Source organism: Leptonychotes weddellii, chromosome 10, assembly GCF_054177405.1.
Source record: "Leptonychotes weddellii isolate Sample4059 chromosome 10, ASM5417740v2, whole genome shotgun sequence".
NCBI lineage: Eukaryota > Metazoa > Chordata > Mammalia > Carnivora > Phocidae > Leptonychotes > Leptonychotes weddellii.
This window is the reverse complement of record NC_138378.1, coordinates 121847243-121865928: the sequence shown is the minus strand read 5'-3', so window position 1 is coordinate 121865928 and position 18686 is coordinate 121847243. Positions and strand designations below refer to the sequence as shown.

Sequence of the window (18686 nt, the reverse complement as noted above, 5' to 3'; positions counted from 1 at the left end):
GGCGAGTCTGTTTCAGGTGTGCACAGAGCATGCGGGTCTCACCCCATCTGTGGGCTTGACTTCTCTGCCTTATTCCCTTCCCATGGCGATGTAATGTTCTTCTCTACTTCACTGGGATACTGTGAAGATGATATTCAGATCGCTCTTTTGAACGGGTGAAGAACGTGCACTCTTGGCTACTGTGGCAAAAGCTCACTGTTAGTCTAGACCTGTGAGATCTTGTGTGTGATTTGGGGTGCTTTAGGATACCAGAAGTAGGACATGGGTTGTGTAATACATCGTCACTGCTACAAAAGTGTGCTGATTAAGCCTCCATTCCCTGGCTATGACTCCTATGTAAATACTGCTTCCTGAAGGGAAAGGTGAGACATAAAACTAACGGGTCCATGCCTTTAAGCATCAAGCCTACTGATACTAACTACAGACACTGCACTTCCTCCATCATGACTGGGGAAGAAGACTTACCACAATCTGACCGAGTCAAGACAAACGAAGCCAGAGTAATGGAGCCATGACAGCCATATATTTTTGTGAATTCTTTCAGGACAACTCACCCACTATAATCGCCATGATAGAACAGTTGCAAAGTAAAATAAAATTATAGTCACAAAAGAGATAAAATCAAGAGAGAAAATAAAGTTAGTTTTCAGCTACCTATTTGAGTTTCACATGTGATCCAGTGATCCAGTGATCTTTCAAGATGACCCAGAAGCCTCTGATTGGATGAATTCTTTGGCAATTCAGCTGACCTTGGTAATCCTGGATCAGACCCATCAATCAAAAATAACCCCTCCTCTAAATTTTCCCGGCTGTGGATGTTAGGCCTGCTTCCTGCTCTTCTCTGCAACAGCACCCCCAACAACGAGCAGAAGGTGCTGCCCTCTGGCAGGGGCCTGTCACCAGCATGGAGCCCCATCACTGTGCAGTGACCCCTTTGCAGAGCAGGCCCTGCATGAGGATGGCAAACACAGTCATGTCATGCCAGAAGGGGGAGGAGCTAAGAAAGCACAGAGTTCAGCTCCCTCATTTGAAGCAAGGATGCTGAGACACAGAGAGCTGGAATGGCTTGTTCCAAGTCATCCCCAAATTATAAGGAAAGTGGATGAACAGGAAGGTCCTTCCACCCAAGACTCTTTCACATGGGCTCTCTGTCACTGCCTAGGTAGTCTAGGGATAAAAAATCAAACTGAGAAAATAGAAAGGACAAAATAATAAAAGGAAAAGATGACTAAAGTGTATAGTAATAGGCAAAAATCCCCTCCTAGAAGCTAACTGGGAAGAGAAGTTTCCTAGTGTCATTGGTCATGTTCAATATAGTGAGGAAATCCTCAGAAGCATGTGCAAGATGTACAATATCAGAGCTGCAGGCAGACCAGCAGGGTGCTCTGTCCCCAGAAGAGCCCCCCAGATCAGTGAAGGAATCCATGAATGGTCGTCCTGAAAACCCGGGGATAGGAGCCAGCAGGGAGGGCATCGCACCGAAGCTATGGTTGATGGCGCCACTGGGCACACACCCCATCAGAATCTAAGTGGGAAGGAGGGCGTGGACATGGGTCATGTCTGAGGAGGATGAGGTGGCTGGAGATACCCTGTTGAATGTTTCTTGATATAGAGACAGACCCATTTTTTCAATGTTGATTGTCCAGCATTACATTTCAGGAATACGTTTGAGCTAAAACAAATAATTCAATATGTGTATGTTGGATTTAGAAGATGTAAAGCACAAACTAACCCTAACACACATTCTGCATCTAACCCCTGGATCGTTGGTAACCACGATATGGAGTTATTTGTCACAGGCTGAGTATCCTTTCTAACTTAGGCAAAATTCAAAGACTATGAAATGTTATGCATTAGGAATGGGGAGTCATCTATAATCTCACAAATATGACTGTCTTCCCTGTCATACTGACCCCTTGATCAGGTACTGTTTTGATCATTAACTTTAAAAGTAGATGAACAGGTGGTGCAGCCCATTTGTAAACAGGTGTGTTAGCTTTTCCCTGGAGAACAGACACAACATTTCTTGGCTTGCACTACGGGTGTGGGTCTCTTAGGGAAAAGGATTGTTTTTGAGCTAACAAAACCCCAGTAACAGCATATTAACTCAAAAAACAAAACAAAAAAAAAACACATTTGGGAGGTGAAACTACCTTCATTCTTATTCCTGGGAATATGAAAAGAACTGCAAAAGATACTGATAGATAACACAAATCCTGTGGAAAAGTCCAAGTATTAATTCAGGACCAAATGTGCCATGTTAACCAAAGAACTAGTAATAAATTAGTCTGGAATATATCTGAGCAAACTATTAAGATTTTCTTTCGTGTTATATACAAGTGTCCAGCACCAACTGGTACCTCCCACTTCATGTCATCTCAGACTTCCGTTTTTAAGCAAAGACATGCAGCCTTTTGATGACTGAGCTACTTAAATTTCCAGACTCCAAGAGAATATAAAACACTAATTCTAATCTGACTTTTCTTTCACAGGATTGAATCACAGAATTCTTAATTCTGAAGATAGGTATGTTCAGTCAGGTCTGACTCAGTGGAAATGTGGCAGAGAGTCATCTGAATGGCCGGAAATGCATGAGCAGTTTCCAATTTGAACTGTCCTCTCCTCCTTCTGATGCCTCTTCAGCCAGTGGTGAGCCCTTGGATAACCAAGCTACCACCTGGTTTGCTGCCGGCGTGGGGCCCACTGCTGATGTCAGAGGAAGCCGGGGAGAGTGAGCAGGACCAAGGGCTCTTCCTGTTTGTTTGGAAGGTTGGCCCTCAGTCATTAATCCAAGGCGTAACCACGCTGTACTCAAACGTTCTGTTGTTGATCTCTGGGATCAACAGCTTTGAGATGTTCCGAAACTGCAAAACAGACACCTGACATTTGCCAACACTCCTCCCTCAAAATAGCATTTTGTTTACTGTTTCATGCATTCCCAGGTAAGCAAAGACTTGCTTCAATTGTAACTGCATACCATAACGGGATGGCTAATGTAAAGACAGAAACTGTGATGAATGAGGGGCCAGTGTGCAGAACCCTCACAAAGTTGGGATTTTCAGCTCAAATTTTATAAGGTGATAAACTCAAATCATATATTTAATTAAGTAGAGAAATAGGATTATACAATGCTATGTAATTGAAAGCTAATTTTCAGAATGATCACCCAGATCCCTGAAGTATTAATCATCTAAGAAAGGGACATAAATGTTTACCCTACTCTTATTATTAAGTCAGAAAAGTGGCTTAATCTATTTCAAAATGTATTCAAGAAAAAGTGGATCTGGAAGAATTCGAGATTACCCTTTATCAGAACTATATATTTATATTTAAAATAAGTATATATTTGTATATAATCTATAAATATAATATATAACATATTATGTATGTTATATGTAACATAACATATATGTTGTGCATGTGTAATATAATATATAAAATATTAGCTATATTACATATATTTATTTTATAGATTATATGTGAACATACATTTATTAAAATTTACACACACACACACTGAATCATCGTGGGTCAGAAGTTTAGGTGTCAGTTCCATTTTTTTGGCTTTTTTGACATAATAGGTGCTCAGTGCACGCATGTTGCATGAAGTGTTCAGTCAATATGCTAAGAAGGAAGGAGCAGCTGAATTGAAGGAGGCATGCCTGCAATTTTCAACACTGACTTTGATGTTTTTTATTCCAGGAAAAGATGGTGAGAGAAATCCCTGGGCTGCCCATCACTGTTACTGACTCCAGCTAGGCTGTTAACTAAACTCTTCTAAAATGCAGAATCTAAACATAATTAATAAATGTGCAAGTAGGGTCCACGGGAAAGAGAACAAAAGAAAGAATCGCTACCCCAGCAGCAGAAATCACCCCCCCCAGGGGAAGATGTCGTCCCCTGATCTTGAACCCTGAGTTAATGTCTGCTCTAGACATGAGTGGTCTCAGGGTCGGCAGTTTGTCAGAGCTCACTGGTGGGTGTCTATTTCTACTTCTTTGGTGTGCGTGGGCTTGGGAAAGTGCCCACGCCACACAAGGGATGGCTAGGGTTAAATCCATACCATGTAACTTATTCATACCACACTGGCCGCAGGAGCACTACAATTAAACATAACATTTTATTCTTCTGAGAATATACTCCGAGGCCTAAAAATTAAAAAAAACAGTGAAGAAAGGAATTTCCCTCAGAAAAGAAGGAAAAGAGAAGAAAAAAGAAAAAAAGCAGTTACTCTTGAAGATAAACAGCACAGCCCTCTCTGGCAACTCTCACCATTCACTCCGAACTACAGGATATGAGGTCACACATAAATGTGAATTTAGAAATTCACAAATAATTATGACCTATCATACCATCAGAACCACTGAATTCCTCAGTGTAATACATCCATTTGCTGTATGTGTCCAAAGTACAAATGATCATGGTTTCATGAAGGAAGCCAGCAAGTCTGTCTGCAGAAAAGGCTTCTATGGATAAAGCTACAACCAACTGCCATTAGCACATACATCAGGACAATTCCATCTTCCCATCCTCAGGCTCATAATGATTTCCCCCTCTTTCCTTCAACTAGTGATGAGCAGTACTTTCCACGACCCAGACAACAAACAGTTGGATGGATGCCAAAGGACCATACATCCGTGGTCTACCGTGCCCTTTTTAATCAACTTCCTAATTAAAAAATGCCATGCTGGCATGAGGTATGAAGGGAGTAGGCTTGGGATATTTCACAAAATCGTATCCCCTAATCCGGGGGTTGTTGAAAAGCTGTGTTCTTACAGATGTTTATGAGTTTTCCTGGTGCAGCGATAGAATCAATTTGCTTGTGCCTGGCCCTCAAGACGTATTAAATTTATCCTGAAGGAAACTGGTTTCTGAAAAGCTCTTGCCCAGATGCATTAGGCAGGTGGGAGTTTCAGTGAACCGGAGGGTCCACTAGCAGATGCAGCATTGATTTCTGAATGTTCACAATCTAGCAGACAGCTCCAGAGCAGACTTGATTTGATGGCTCTCTATGGGGTGCCCTGCAGACTCGATTATTTCCACAACCAGTCTGGCTAGCATTGTTTCATGGCGACAATGCTCTGTGCTCTCAGCTTCCGTTCGGATGGCACAGGCTAGAGGCACACATGTACCCGGGTGGGAGGGGACTGGGCCAAATTTAAAGTCAATCTCTAAGAACTATCCGTCCCTTTCAGGGTTGAGTGATGCAGTAGGCCCTGGAGTGGAGAAGTAACGCTGACTTTTAAAAAACCATTTTGTTGAGTGCCATTAAAATACACTATGAGTCTAGGTTGAGGTAATGGCATGAAGGTCTACCCAAAACAGTGTCTGCCACTGGAGATCCAAGAATGGACATCTCTGTCAATGGGCTAAAAAGAGCCCCCAACCCATAAATTATTAATGCATGAGTTGTTTGATTTAGAGATCTACACCAGACGTTCCAAACCTGAAAATATCTCAAGCAAATGTCCGATAATCTTAAGGAAATTTTCTCTAAAATAATTTGAGACTAGAGCAGCCAGACTTTAGTAAAAAGCAGGCAGTATGTAATATTGAGCCATAAAGTTCCTTTCAGCTCTATTAACGAGTACACAAATACATCCAAAGCAGGTTTGCACAGTACACATATTAACTCAACGGCTGAAATATTGTCAGCTTACACACAGCACTTCCACACTGGCCTTGGAAAAACACATACACACCCTCACTCGCAAAACCTTTGGAGAGATTAATTGAGTACTCCTGGGAGTGCAACAATACATCCTGGTACAGAATTTTAAAGAAATAAGGCCAAATAACCTCTTGAAAGAAAAATATTTACACCCATCTTCATTCACAATCCACGGAGCCCTGGCAGAGCCTGGCCCTTGGGCACCCATGGCACAGAAAAGACCCCACAGGGTAGAAGTCTGCCCGTATGCCAGCCCCTCTTCTCCACTGAGGCAAAGAGGCCCCGATTTCCGGTGAATATTTGGACACCTCATTGACTGCTTTAAAAATTTGCTATGAAAATGTGATTTTCTTTGCAAAGTTGATCTTCAACCTTAGAGGTAAACCAAAAAAAAAAAAAAAAAGAAAAGAAAAGAAAAGAAAAAAAGAAAAAAGGAAAGGGAGGGAGGGAGGGAGGGAGACTCCCTTAGAAATCACACTCCCAGACAGGTGTACACCACCATATTTCTAGCTATGGGACTTCATTCTTTCATTGTCTTTGAAGGCAAGCCCTTCCCAACTCCACAGTGCCTGAGAGCTAATGTGACAGATACTGGCATCAAGTGAGTCTGTCAAGTGGAAACTCATATGACATAATTTTGGCCCTTAAAAAGAAGCTGGACTACACCTCTGAGGGCCAGCCAGGCACAAAGGAAGACGGGGAGGTGACACGCCAGGGTTCCCTTCTGTTTGTAAATGGACACATTGAGAGTAAAAACTAATGCTCATATTTTGTCCCAAGAAAGTTATAACCCATCACCAAACTAAAAGGAGTTATTTTAATCGGAGAAAGCTTGGCTCAATGCTAAAATAAAATACAGAATGGAAAAATAATAAAAATATTTCTTTTCTCTAGATAAGAGTTCATAAATCTGAGAACAATTTGGTATTCAATACTGTTGAGTTAAATAAAAATCTAAACTGTTACTAGCAAATTGAAAAATAAAATTTAAAATGATTATATATATATATATGCATTGATATAAAAACAGAGAATTCATCTATTATGCAAAAAAATAAAGATCTCAGTGTGAGTAACACTGAGGGGGGAAATGACCAAAGCCAAGAGTCAGGGGCTTCCCACGAAGGGTTAATATGTTTTCCAGCACCTTGTGTTTGAGGTTTAGATTCTCTGTAAGAGAGTTTTTTTTCTTTTGGGGAAAAGCGTAGTTTTTTTAAGCAGAAGAAATGACCCTCCAAAAAGTTGCATTTTCTGTCAAATGGTTGTTGTCATTGTCTAAGGGAAACAGCTTAAGGAAAGCAACTCTTAAAAAAAAAAAAAAAGGAAAGGAAAGAAGAAAGAAAGAAAAGAAGAAAGGAAGAAAGAAAGAAAGAAAGAAGAAAGAAAGCCTAAAAATAAAAACAAAATAAAATCCTTAAGTGATTTGCTATATTTAAGAAACTGTCAATAGGCAGTTCAAGGATAGTAATTCCTACTTGAGTTCCACCACAGAAACATGAAATAATTAGGTCAGTTAAAATGAAAAGCTTACCTTTTAAGGAGAGCAAAAATTATGAAAACAAGAGAGAACTATTTATCGGAGAATTCCCGGAAAAGGAAGTATATGTAACTAGATACTAAAACACCCCTATTGCAGTATTATAGCCAGAGAATTATATAAGAAATGTGTGTCAGAACTGGGATTCCAGCAGGCTAATACTTATCTCCCAACTCAGGAGACTGGTTTGTAAAATCAGTTTCCATTTTTTCCCGAAAAGAACCGAAAGTATCAGAGGCTGGGCTAATTTTTCTATTTCCTATCTGTGGATTCTACAGAATCAATACAAACTTGAGTTCGATTTTCACAATCTCCCATAAGTTGTTGGTTAAATTAGCCAAAAATCCTCTTCCAGCTAGGAAAAATATATACCTGGTAAAACTAATTATATCTGAGCTTGAACTGAAACAGCATTAGCTAATCTTTCCAGCCTGGATACACCGTTCCAGAAAATATTAATTGAACACCTTGAATCATGGCTGCTGTAAATATCTGAAAGCAGTCATCTCTACACGGGAATTTTCACTTGCAGACACAGGCACGGGAAGACGGATGAAGCAACTACCCCAAACCAGCAGCAAAGGACCATTCTTTTGTTGCTGACCAGGAGGAGTTGAACTTTGCTCCACTTTGGCAAGCGGAGCCAGCCCTCTGGCAGCAACAAGGAGGACAGGACATATTTACCTGCAGGGAGCATCAAAGAGAAACCTGAGGCACCGCAAAACAAAGTGGTCCAGATGCATGGTCTGCGGCTGCAGGCCCCCGGCTGCTTCGGCTAGGCCAGCGGCTGACAAGCAGCCGTCCCCAGGGCGGCCACCCTGCCTTCCATCTTGGGGACTCACCCAGAAAATCCCGCACCCTGCTCCAGGACTCCAGAACTCTTCTAATGCTCCCGAACGCCCACCATTTGTTCTGCATTCATCCAATCAACTTTCCACTGCACATCTTCTCTCCACCGGCGCTCAGACGCCGGGCCACTGCTCATCTGTATGCTAATTATTTTGCCACATGGACAAAAGTAATAATGCTTTCAGACAGGAAACTAACAGGCCTGAAGTCGAAGATGGAAATTAATAAGTTGACACCACTAAACGCCGGCCAGGCTGTCCTGCAAGCCGCGCTGCCTGGTGGAGGGAGCCGAGCCTCGCGGCAGAGCTGGGCATCAGGCAGCAGCTCCCGGGGAGGCCATGGCCGCAGAGCAGGACCAGCTCACCGCTGACTTACCCTGTGGCAGGCTGCATCCTCTAAGCACTACAAAACATATCCATTTCCCCAAATCCTAGTACAGGAGGGAACTTCAGCGCTGAGCTAGATATTTTTCGAGGGATAGCTGTGGATTAAACCGGTAATTTCTAACCTTCCTGTTTATTAAGCTTGCAACACAGTCAGACAAGATTGGGGATGCATGCTGTATGCTTCTTACATTGTACCCACAGGCCCCTAAATCTCTAGAGCAGAATGTGTATCATGTGCAGTGCCGTATTCAATGTAATAGATGAGAACTCTAAATACCGGAGGCAGGCCGGGAACAGTTACCGGCTTAGGCAGTAGGTCTAAAAATACCCCCCACCATCATTGATGTTATGGCAAATTCATGCTGTGGCTGAAGAAATCTCACAAAGTCAGCTGCACCCACAGTATTTTACATGGTACTACTGCTTAGCATCACAACGAAACAAAAAGAAGCTCTAAATCCTGCCCTGGTGCTTCAAATGGGAGAACAGTTACACAAGAGTTAACTGGAACTGACTCCTAAACCTCTCCGGGTTGCCAACCACACTCTGCTCTGCTTCAGTAGGAGCTTCTTTTATCACTTTCTCTTAAAACAAAAGACATAAAACTATTTCTCCAAGAAAGTTAACACATCACCAGCCTTTCGGTCTTATTTGAAGTAAAAAAAAATATCCGAAAAAGTTCTATCTGAAAAGGCAAGACCAAATAAGATTTCAAAAATACAAAAAGGAACATAGATACATGACTTTCATTAGCATTTTTCCCGTAAAAAAAAAGTGCTGGTTTTATAGATGGCTTCTTGAGTCAGGCAATAAAAGCTCTAGCCCAGCAGTGACTATGCCAACCACACTCCCTGCAAACCTCTCCGTTATAACACTCACCACTATGAAAGTGCACATTAAATCACAAAGGCTACTTAGCACCTCCCACTCCTCCCCCCTGGACACTAGCCTTGCAGACACAGACTTCTGTTTAATGACAACTCCAGCAGCAAGCAGGTATCTCGGGTGCCTGCCCACAATGATACGGTCCTGAAGGACTAGCTCTGTTGGAGAAAGAGTCCATTGTTGGCTCCTTGCACACCAAACCATGCGATTTTAGGAAGTGTTAGAATTTGTCATCACGTAAGAGCTGAAGATCGTCAGGTAGGCAAGCAAAAACTATTTGCTCAAGTACCTAAGAGATCAGGTGAAATAATTCCAAAGGACTGGAAGTTGCAACAACCAGATAAATCATAGGCAACCTTTAAATAGAAAGAAAGAGATACCTTTTTTGCAGAAGAGTTGGTGGCCATGAAGCAACAGCCGTTCCGCAGTCTATTCCTCCACACATGCAGGGCTATTTCTGCGGTGGAGAACCCATGGCACGTGTTGATCGCTTTTCCCTATACATCCCCACTCCGTCCGCCCGTGCCCACCAGCGCTGTTGCTGCCAGCTCGCTGTGGAGAGGGAGAGTCTAGGGCAGAACCACCACCAGGGATAAACCACTGCAGGCTTCCCACAGAACACGATGCTGACTGTGGCTTCCGTGGGGGACGGCACTTAAGTCTGAAGTTACCAAGAACACCTCATTCTAGCTTTCAGAGGAGATCCCTCTAAATCCCGAGCCTCTTGCCTGACATGTTGAGAGCAGACATGCTGCTTACTACAGAGCCTCCAGTTCCTTTCCCACCCAGTCCTGCTGGGGATCACTGCAGTCTGAGAGCGAGAAACGCTTTAGGAGAATACCCTGTACCATTCTGTCTTCTCACAGAACAACACCCCTTACACTTGGACTAAAATATTTTCCTCCCCCTCCCAACTTTTCCAATAATCACCACGTGGGGAATAGGGATTTTTTTTTAAAGAGATACATTTTAGGAAAAATTTTCTAACAGAACAGCCCAATACAGCAATGCTTATCAGTGTTTCTTCACATAATAAATAAGCATCTATGCGTTCTTTCTAGTTTTATAACACCTGGCTTACATTTTCTCTGCCATCTCTGATTACTTCTACAGATACCCTGAGGACTCATTATGATGTCAAAGCTTAAAACAGTTTCATTGTGAAAACAGGCATAGAAAAATCATTGTGTATGCTTGAACAATGCAGGTGTGAAAGAGACACAGAGAGAAGAGAGGGAGGCAAAAACACAAACAGGAACAGAGTTAAAGAGAGAGGGAGAGGAAGGGAGAGGGTGGGGGAGAGGGAGGGAGAGGGAGAGGGAGAAAGAGAGAGAGAGAGAGAGAGAGAGAGAGAGAGAAGACAGGACACAAAGCATACTCCAAACTGAAACCATGTTGCATTGAAATACAGCGTACTGATGGAAAATGTGTAGCTGCTACCTTAAAATAATCTGATATCAGGAAAATCATACAATAAATTACTACAAAAGTATTTAGTATTATTTCTTTTACAAGTTGTGGCCATTATAGGCATTATTTCCAATTTGTACTGTTGGCCAATTTAAAATATCTTTTTTTTATATATCAGCCACACATGATATTTAGATGTGATTTATCCCCGCCACTTCAAAATAAAATTAAAAAAAAATAATTTTACACACACACACAATTTTTAGTTTGTGATATCTTTTCTCTTTAGTTTAGTTTGGAATAAATGTAGATCAATGCCAGGTACATTGTTGTGGTAAAGAATATACTATGATGAAACTCAGCTTGCTGAAAAATATGTTAATCATTTGCAAGTTTTGTTCAAGTTTAGCCTCTATTACTCCTTCCTGAGGAATGCTACACCTTTTTTCAAAGAAAACAAAAAGAAGACATTTGTGTAAAGGGCTTTTTAAAAAACTTGAACATAGGAAAGTGCATAATACTATTGCAATCAAATTATAATAAGAAGTAATTGGATTATAAGAATTTACCAAAACTGAAGATCTTTCTTTCTGAATCTGCCATTCATTTGCTTCCTGGACAGACTTCTGGTGGGACTTAGTATCAAGGCAGCCTTCATGACTAAGTAGTAGATACACTTGAAAATCTGGTTCTTGATTGGAATTGTAGCCCTGAACTCAAGAGGATAGCCCGACGAGCCACACTTCAGGGTCAGAGCAGGGTGGTCTGCGCCAAAAAGTGTCTCGCCAGTCCCTCTTATTCCACTGAGTGGGTTTCTTAATATAAAATATTTAAGAGTAACTAAAATGTTAAGTTGTTTGAAGTTAAAAATGTAGCCATCAAAATATATAATAAGTAAACAAAGTATTTTAGGTGATGTACTATGTTTCTTGAAACAATGCCTCTCCCACAAATCAGATTATCCTACAGGTAGAGTTGGAAATCTGGTTTACCCATGTGACTTTGAAAATATTATTTAGGCAACAAAATAAATTTTTCACAGAAAACTGGTTTGGATTTTTTAATCACACATGTCAAATATTTCTAAAAACAAATCAACAAATAGATTGTTAACTCTAAATTTTAAGTATAGTTTTAACAAATAGAAAAACTTTAAAAAGCCTTGAAGTTGCAAAATAACATTTCTTTTCCCTAATCTATTGAAAATTGGCATAGAAAACAGACATAAAACATCAGGCATATTCAGTAGTAAAGTATGAAATATAAATATTTTCAAGACAGAAAATAAACAAACAAACAAACAAATAAATAAATAAGCTAGGTGAAAAACACAACAGGAACAATGAAAGCCAGACACTGAAAAGGCCCCTTTTCTGAAAATGCCCACATTTTCCTAAAATCATGCTTGTTCAATTTTACAGTCCAAAAGGAAATTGTGTGCTCATACTCCTTTAGGAATTTTGGTACACCACACATACATAATCACAAATTATTGGGCCTTCAACTTTGATCTCAGCTTCTAACACACATTTGTGAAATCAGCCTAAGTTTTGCTGTAGGATGCAAGTTTAACTCAAGAGAAGTTGAAATTCATGTTTCGTGTATACTTTTTGCCTTACTGGCTCATCTTGATAATCCTGGCTCATCGTTTCAAAAATAAATTTTATCAATAATTAAATAAATTTCCTTTACAAAAAAGATTTTCTATTTGAAAGACATGTCTACCTAGTGTTTACAGTTTTTCAATTCACAAGTGTACATATGCAAGTAATTTTAATGAAATCATATGTTTGGTAATTTGGAAAGTAGGGTAAAATTTTTATGTGCAAAATAAAATACAGAGATTGCATATCTTTTCTGTCACCATCTTCAAAACACCCAATTGTGACCATAAAGGCTGTTCTTGCTTCTACCTCAAAGAGCACAATCATTAAGGTGATGAAAGTGAGCCATTTTTACATTGCCAGTAAACTAGTAGGAAGTCAGTCACTGCTGAATGTAATTGCTATCAGCAGCGGACAGCTCCCGGTGCTGAAAGGGAAAGGGAGAGAAGCCTTGCTCACAATAGCTCACTCAACCAGCCTTTGAAAAATCACAGCAAAACTGAATGAGGTGGCAAGTGCTCAGGCTGAATAGCCCTGTCTACAGAACAATGGCAGCCAGCTCCAAATCCCACTATAATCACATTAATGAGATTAATCAGTGAATTAGCAGCAGTCAAATGTCAGGGAGGCAAGGAAGAATCCAACCAAGATTGGTAATTAACTTTTTTGGGGCGGTGGGGGAGGGAAAAATCAACTATACTACCTCCTAGTTTTCTCAGAAGTTGACAATTTTCCTTTACAAATCTGAAGACTACATGTACTGATCAAAAGGCAACAGCATAATCCTTCATATTATAATATAGATCCAGGTATCACGTTACCAAGCTTCAACTATAGTCCTCTGAGAAAAGTGATGTCACTTTAAATAATCTTCACAAACTATCAGGCTTTTATTGTTTTGAACTTTCTAAGTATGAAATTAATATTTAAAATGAAATCATTTCTGTAATACTCAAGCTAAAATATAAAAAAAATGGCTGATTTAAAAAGGAAGGATTACATAACAGCTGCTTTGCTTCTGAGTAGTCTGTGATACTGTGGCAAAAGAGTTTTTAAAAAGTGCCATCAAGTAAAAAACTATTATACAAACATATCAGCAATTGTCTATTGTCTTTAATAAAGAAAGTATGTATCTACAGTACAACCTTAAGGAAAATTTCAACCAATTAACCTATTGTACTTGAGATCATAGAGTCATACACTTTCCTTCAGGTCAATTAGAAAAAATAAACATTCTTTTCCCTAGAACATGTCACTCAGTAGTGTGTATCATATACAATCAACACTTTGTATTCAAAGTTCTGAAGAGGTGAAAACTTACAGGGATGCAATGGAAATGTTTTTCGAAAAAGGATATTGTACAAAACACTTTTTAAAGTAATCACATTTTTATCTGCAGGGAGACATGCTCTATTTATCATTTAAAAAGCTGCATAACTTTTATAAAGTTGAAAAATTAGAAAGACTCCCTTATGCCTATAAGGATGGAGATAGGGTGCTTTTGTCTATGAAGTTAATTTTGTTCAGTAAAATACACTTAAACATAAGAGCTCTTATAAAAAATATTTTTACTCAAAGTAAATAAATAACTTAAAAATTCTACTGATTACATAGAATGGTTTTAGTGGCACAAGAAATTGTCATGGCTAATTTAATACTAAATTCAAAAGCAGGGCTCTATATTTTGAATAAGTATCATATGAATACTTGCCTATATATTTATTTCTTTATTAATGTCTATCTTGAAACTAAAGTTTGCAGCTTGAGCTTCTAGTTTATTAATTTAAGTTGCGTTAGAAGACATATTTCTGTTACAACTGAAATAATGTTTCATCACTATGAACTTCAGACATTTAGGTTATAGTTAATTTGAGTTTCTCAGTTTAGATAATGTAAGTCAACTTTCTTACCACTAGGCAAATGTAACATTACATCAAGAATATCTAGTGCTTTAACAGCCTTTGTAACAATGCTCTGCTTTATTTGTAATGGAAAGGAACCCAGTAAAGTCTCTGGGAAGTTTTTTTTTCAGTCCTGGCAAAACATCCAAGTATTGTCCATGCAGCAAGTTTTTTATAAATAAACAACATCACAGTTAAGGCATGCATCTTAATACCCATCTTGCTGTAAAGAGAGACTTCTGTGGATTACAAACTCTCTCACCCAGGAACATTTCAGCTCCCAGCCATGCTGTAAAAATAACTTTAAAAAGAAGCAAACAATAGACACCGCAGCAGCAGCCCTTGGACTCCGGGAAAACATTCGCTGTCCACCAAGTCCACAGAATTAACCTAACGAAGATCACATACCTCACAACATGACCACAACCGCTCCCAAGTTAAAGACCAAGTCAATGCTGTTAACTGTGCTGGCTCAATAGACACCAAAAGAAAAGAAAACCCTTTTCCACCACAAGTTTGAAAGGAGTATGAGGAATATGCCTACCACCGAGATGCAGAAAAGGTTGCTTTTTGTCTTCAGTGAATATTGACACCATAACCCATAGTCCAGGGAATAAAACATAAAATAAAATACACCCACCAACAATGAGTAAAAAAATCAGGGGGCTTCAAGAAGGCTGCGAGGAAAGCTCTCTCTCTGCTTAGTGTGCAGTAGCTTAGGGAAAAAATGTCGCCCGGGCAGGACTGACAAATGCAGCGCGATCGGCTCGCGGGCCTGAGGGATCTGTTTCACTTCCACATGCGTCCCCTGATGCACACACTCCCACTCATGCTCTCGATATGCTTTTTTTTCTCCACATTTTTTTTCACGAGCTCCAAATCCCCGGCATATGACCTTCTGTTAAATAGATAAAAAAAAAATTGCTTATCAGTCATGCAAATGAGGCTGAATTCATTTTCCACAACAGATGGCCTCATAGATAATGATGATGGAAGAGAGAAAATTGAATGTCTCTCACAAGGTGGCCATGGCAACCGAGAGCAGAATAATATCAATAATAAGCTCACTGCATAATAAGGTTGTCAATCCCACAAATCAAAGTCTCCAGCTAAATCAGGTATACCACCCCAGCTAGTTACCAGGTAGATAGATAGATAGATAGATAGATAGATAGATAGATAATTGCAGTTTACAGTGACCATGAAGAAAACTAGAATTTCAAGGCATTCTGTGGAAATGCGCGCGCACGAGCGTGCGTGTGCGTGTGTGTGTGTGTGTGTGTGTATGTGAGTGTTTCATTGGAGGGGGGTGGTTTGATCATGAAATGACAATGTGACATATTTTTTCTTTATTTTTGTTTCATTATATTTTCTGTAGTGGACTTGGTTTCGGGAAGGATTTTTAAATAGCCGTATTGAAATTTGGAATATGGAATGTGGCATCTCCTGCCCCCTCCTCTCCCCCACTCTCCCTGTCTGATGTTCTGTCTGTGCTGCCCTGATGCAGTAGCAGCTCGCCTCAGGCTTCCACCTTGGCTCCCAGGGGGACATCCTGCAAAATGAATCAGCAGCCATCCTGAGCAGGCTGATTAAAATGAAAATGGCAAGGCACATGTCTGGGCGGAACTGGAGCTCGGCTTTGCTGCCTGTCTGGCAAGCATGCTCAATATAGCTCTTGCTAATAATGGCTTACTGCCTTTCGTTTTTTAAAAAGGTATCGCCCTTTTTCCCCTTAACCGACTGGTGTTGGAGTATGTGTGTGCATGTGGGTGGGTGTGTGTGCGTGTGTGCGTGTGGCCGGGGGTGGGGGGATGGGAAGGGATTGTTCGATTCTTCTCATTTTCTGCGGCTCACATACAGACTGCCTGCCTGAAAACACTATTATTGTAAAACTGAACTTACCTCTGTCATTCTTTTGGGGAGGGAGGTGGTTGATAAGTCTCAGGGTAAAAGGGCCAGTTATAAACTCAAGGCGCCTGAAAGACCAAGTCACCATTTTACACCTAGATACAATAATTTCTAACTGAATCTGAGGCAACAGACCTTGAGAGAATGCTAGCTGCTTCACAGGCTCACAGTTGGACTCTGAAATGCAACCTATTTCTGTTTCAAACATTTGCAACCAACCTGCTACTGTATCCCAGATATTATGCAACACAAAGCATCCAAAATAGGAAAATGAAAGCTGCCTAACTGATGCAATAATCTAACAAATTTAATAAAAATAAATCTCTGACTTTTTTCTCAAAATTCTCAGGCATAGCTTTAATATAACCCTCAAATAAGCTATATTTTTCAGTACCTCTGTCAAATTTTTCTGTTTTTTTTAAGGCATTCTGGAAATTAGAACATTATCATCTCTCATAAAAAATGGCTTAAAAATTAGAACCAAGGGTTTTCCTGAATTCATTATACTTTATTTTTCCTCTACATTTTTTTTCTAAGTTACTAACAATCTTTCAATTTTGCTGTCTTAATTTCCCTTCTTGATTCCTTTTGGTAACAAATGCATGATATGTGTGTGTGTGTGTGTGTACTTATTTTTGCCTTTAGTAATTCTTCTCTCCGAGATGTGATCTTTTTTCTCCTGCACTCCAGCCCTGTTGCTGCAGTGTGAATCAGAAATCAATAGAGCTGCCCTAATGGAGACTCCACTCGGCACGCGGCGAAGCAGCTGCAGGCTTCTCCCTCCCTCCTTCTCTGCCTCCCTCCCTCTCCCTCTCTCTCTCTCTCTCTCTCTCTCTCTCTCACACACACACACACACACACACACACACACACAGAACTAATGACGTCTGTGCAGCTTTTTCAGCTGATTGGGCAGCACATCGGATGTTCTGTGGAGCAAAGAATAGGAATCATTTACAGTCGGTGGAAAAAAAAAATGGGAGCATGTATTCTCCTGTGTCTCAGACACTGATCCTGAGCTCCCCAGATAACCAGCCACAGATAAGGGACAGTTCTTCAGGTTATGTGGTCACTATAGAGTAAAGGAAGACTCCAAAATGGTCGTAGAAGGAACTGTAGCCCAATGGGAATGTTTCCATTTTATAAAGGACAAAGCATTTCTCTAAAAAAAGCAAGCAGAATAAAATGTACAGAAAATTTGTATGTTTAGGTCAAATCGTGAACTCCACTGCACTATTTTTAAGGGTTTGAGTATGCAATGTAATATTATTTTAAAATACTTCCAAATGCACTTTTTAAAATAAGGTAAAAATGAATATATGTGTGTACACATACACGGACACACAGTTAATGTGTTTCTCTGTGTTAGCTTAGCTGTGTTGGCAGTAAGTTCAATTTTCTTACTTAAAATTTATCCCCAAATATCTTATAGTAAGAAATCAATAAACTCTAAAGGATACTAAGGCATGATATTTTAAATCACAGGCTTATATATGTGACTATGTTCTTTAGACATATGTACATGTCTATGAAAGTACACTGTCTATTGGATATAGGGCGCCTGCACATATGTAAACATGCATGCACGAACATGTGTGCACGCACACACATGCATGCACAAGCACGATATTGTTTCAACCGCTCTTGGTTACCTGCAGCTGTAGGTGTATCTCACTGAAAGGACAGGCTCCTGCGTCGATGAGCGAGGCACCTGGTGTTGGCCATGAAGGAAAGGTATTCTGGAGTCTGCAGCGCAGGGTGTGCCTCTCCCTCATCACACCATCGGTGTTTGCTGCATCTTACCGACAACAACTGTCCAGCTGAGTCTGGCTCCAGAGCAGCATCTGGCTCTTTCCATACATCCCTTGCAAGACTTCAGAGCCTGAGATGCCAACACTCGAATGGCTTAAGAGAAGGGAAAACGTAAAGGGGTCATGAGGCCACAGAGCACAACAGGGGAGCATTTTGCAGTTACATTGTAGGTACACTTAATAAATTAAGATTTCTTAAAAAATGAATCTGGTGCTCTGCAGTTGGTAAAGTAAATAAAACCCTTAGGACACGTCAGGACCAGGGGGTACCCCAAAAGCTATTTAGATTAAAGGTCTTACTGTAGTTTGCAATTAAACCATACAATGCATCATTCTGCTTCCAAATATCTATCATGCTCTTCCTTAAATTATTTCTAATATGGTATGTTGCCCTTAGATGTCCATTGTCTTTCTGTATTAGGAAATGCAGCTTGTAGCTTTTCTTATTAATTAATTAGTAGCTTATCAATTAACTACTTTGTAAGAGGAAGTACATATGCAGCCCCTTTTAATTGGCATGTTCTCCAGTTTAATACAAAGAAAACAAATTCCAGGTGCTATTGTGTCTTGAACTATAAACCCACAGGCAATAAGCAAGGTTGTGCTCCAGCTGTCAGCTGCATATCCTGGTCTTTCCAACCAACAGTGAATGGATCTCTGGACTTGTGGCCAGAGTCAGTCACAACATGATATGTACCTACAGGGGACTTTACGTTTCTTCAGA

General features: G+C 40.2%; 1 long non-coding RNA gene across 5 annotated transcripts in view; it reads right to left on the bottom strand.

Moving 5' to 3' along the window:
* LOC145723732 (uncharacterized) overlaps window positions 1–15112 on the bottom strand; it is a 249943-nt gene extending 234831 nt beyond the window's left edge. Inside the window, exon 1 of one of the 5 annotated variants that reach the window (XR_014148988.1) lies at window positions 14884–15112. This is a non-coding gene — a long non-coding RNA (uncharacterized LOC145723732). The other 4 variants (XR_014148989.1, XR_014148990.1, XR_014148992.1 and 1 more) reach the window with 4 other exon arrangements.
* Window positions 15113–18686: the final 3574 nt, after the last annotated feature.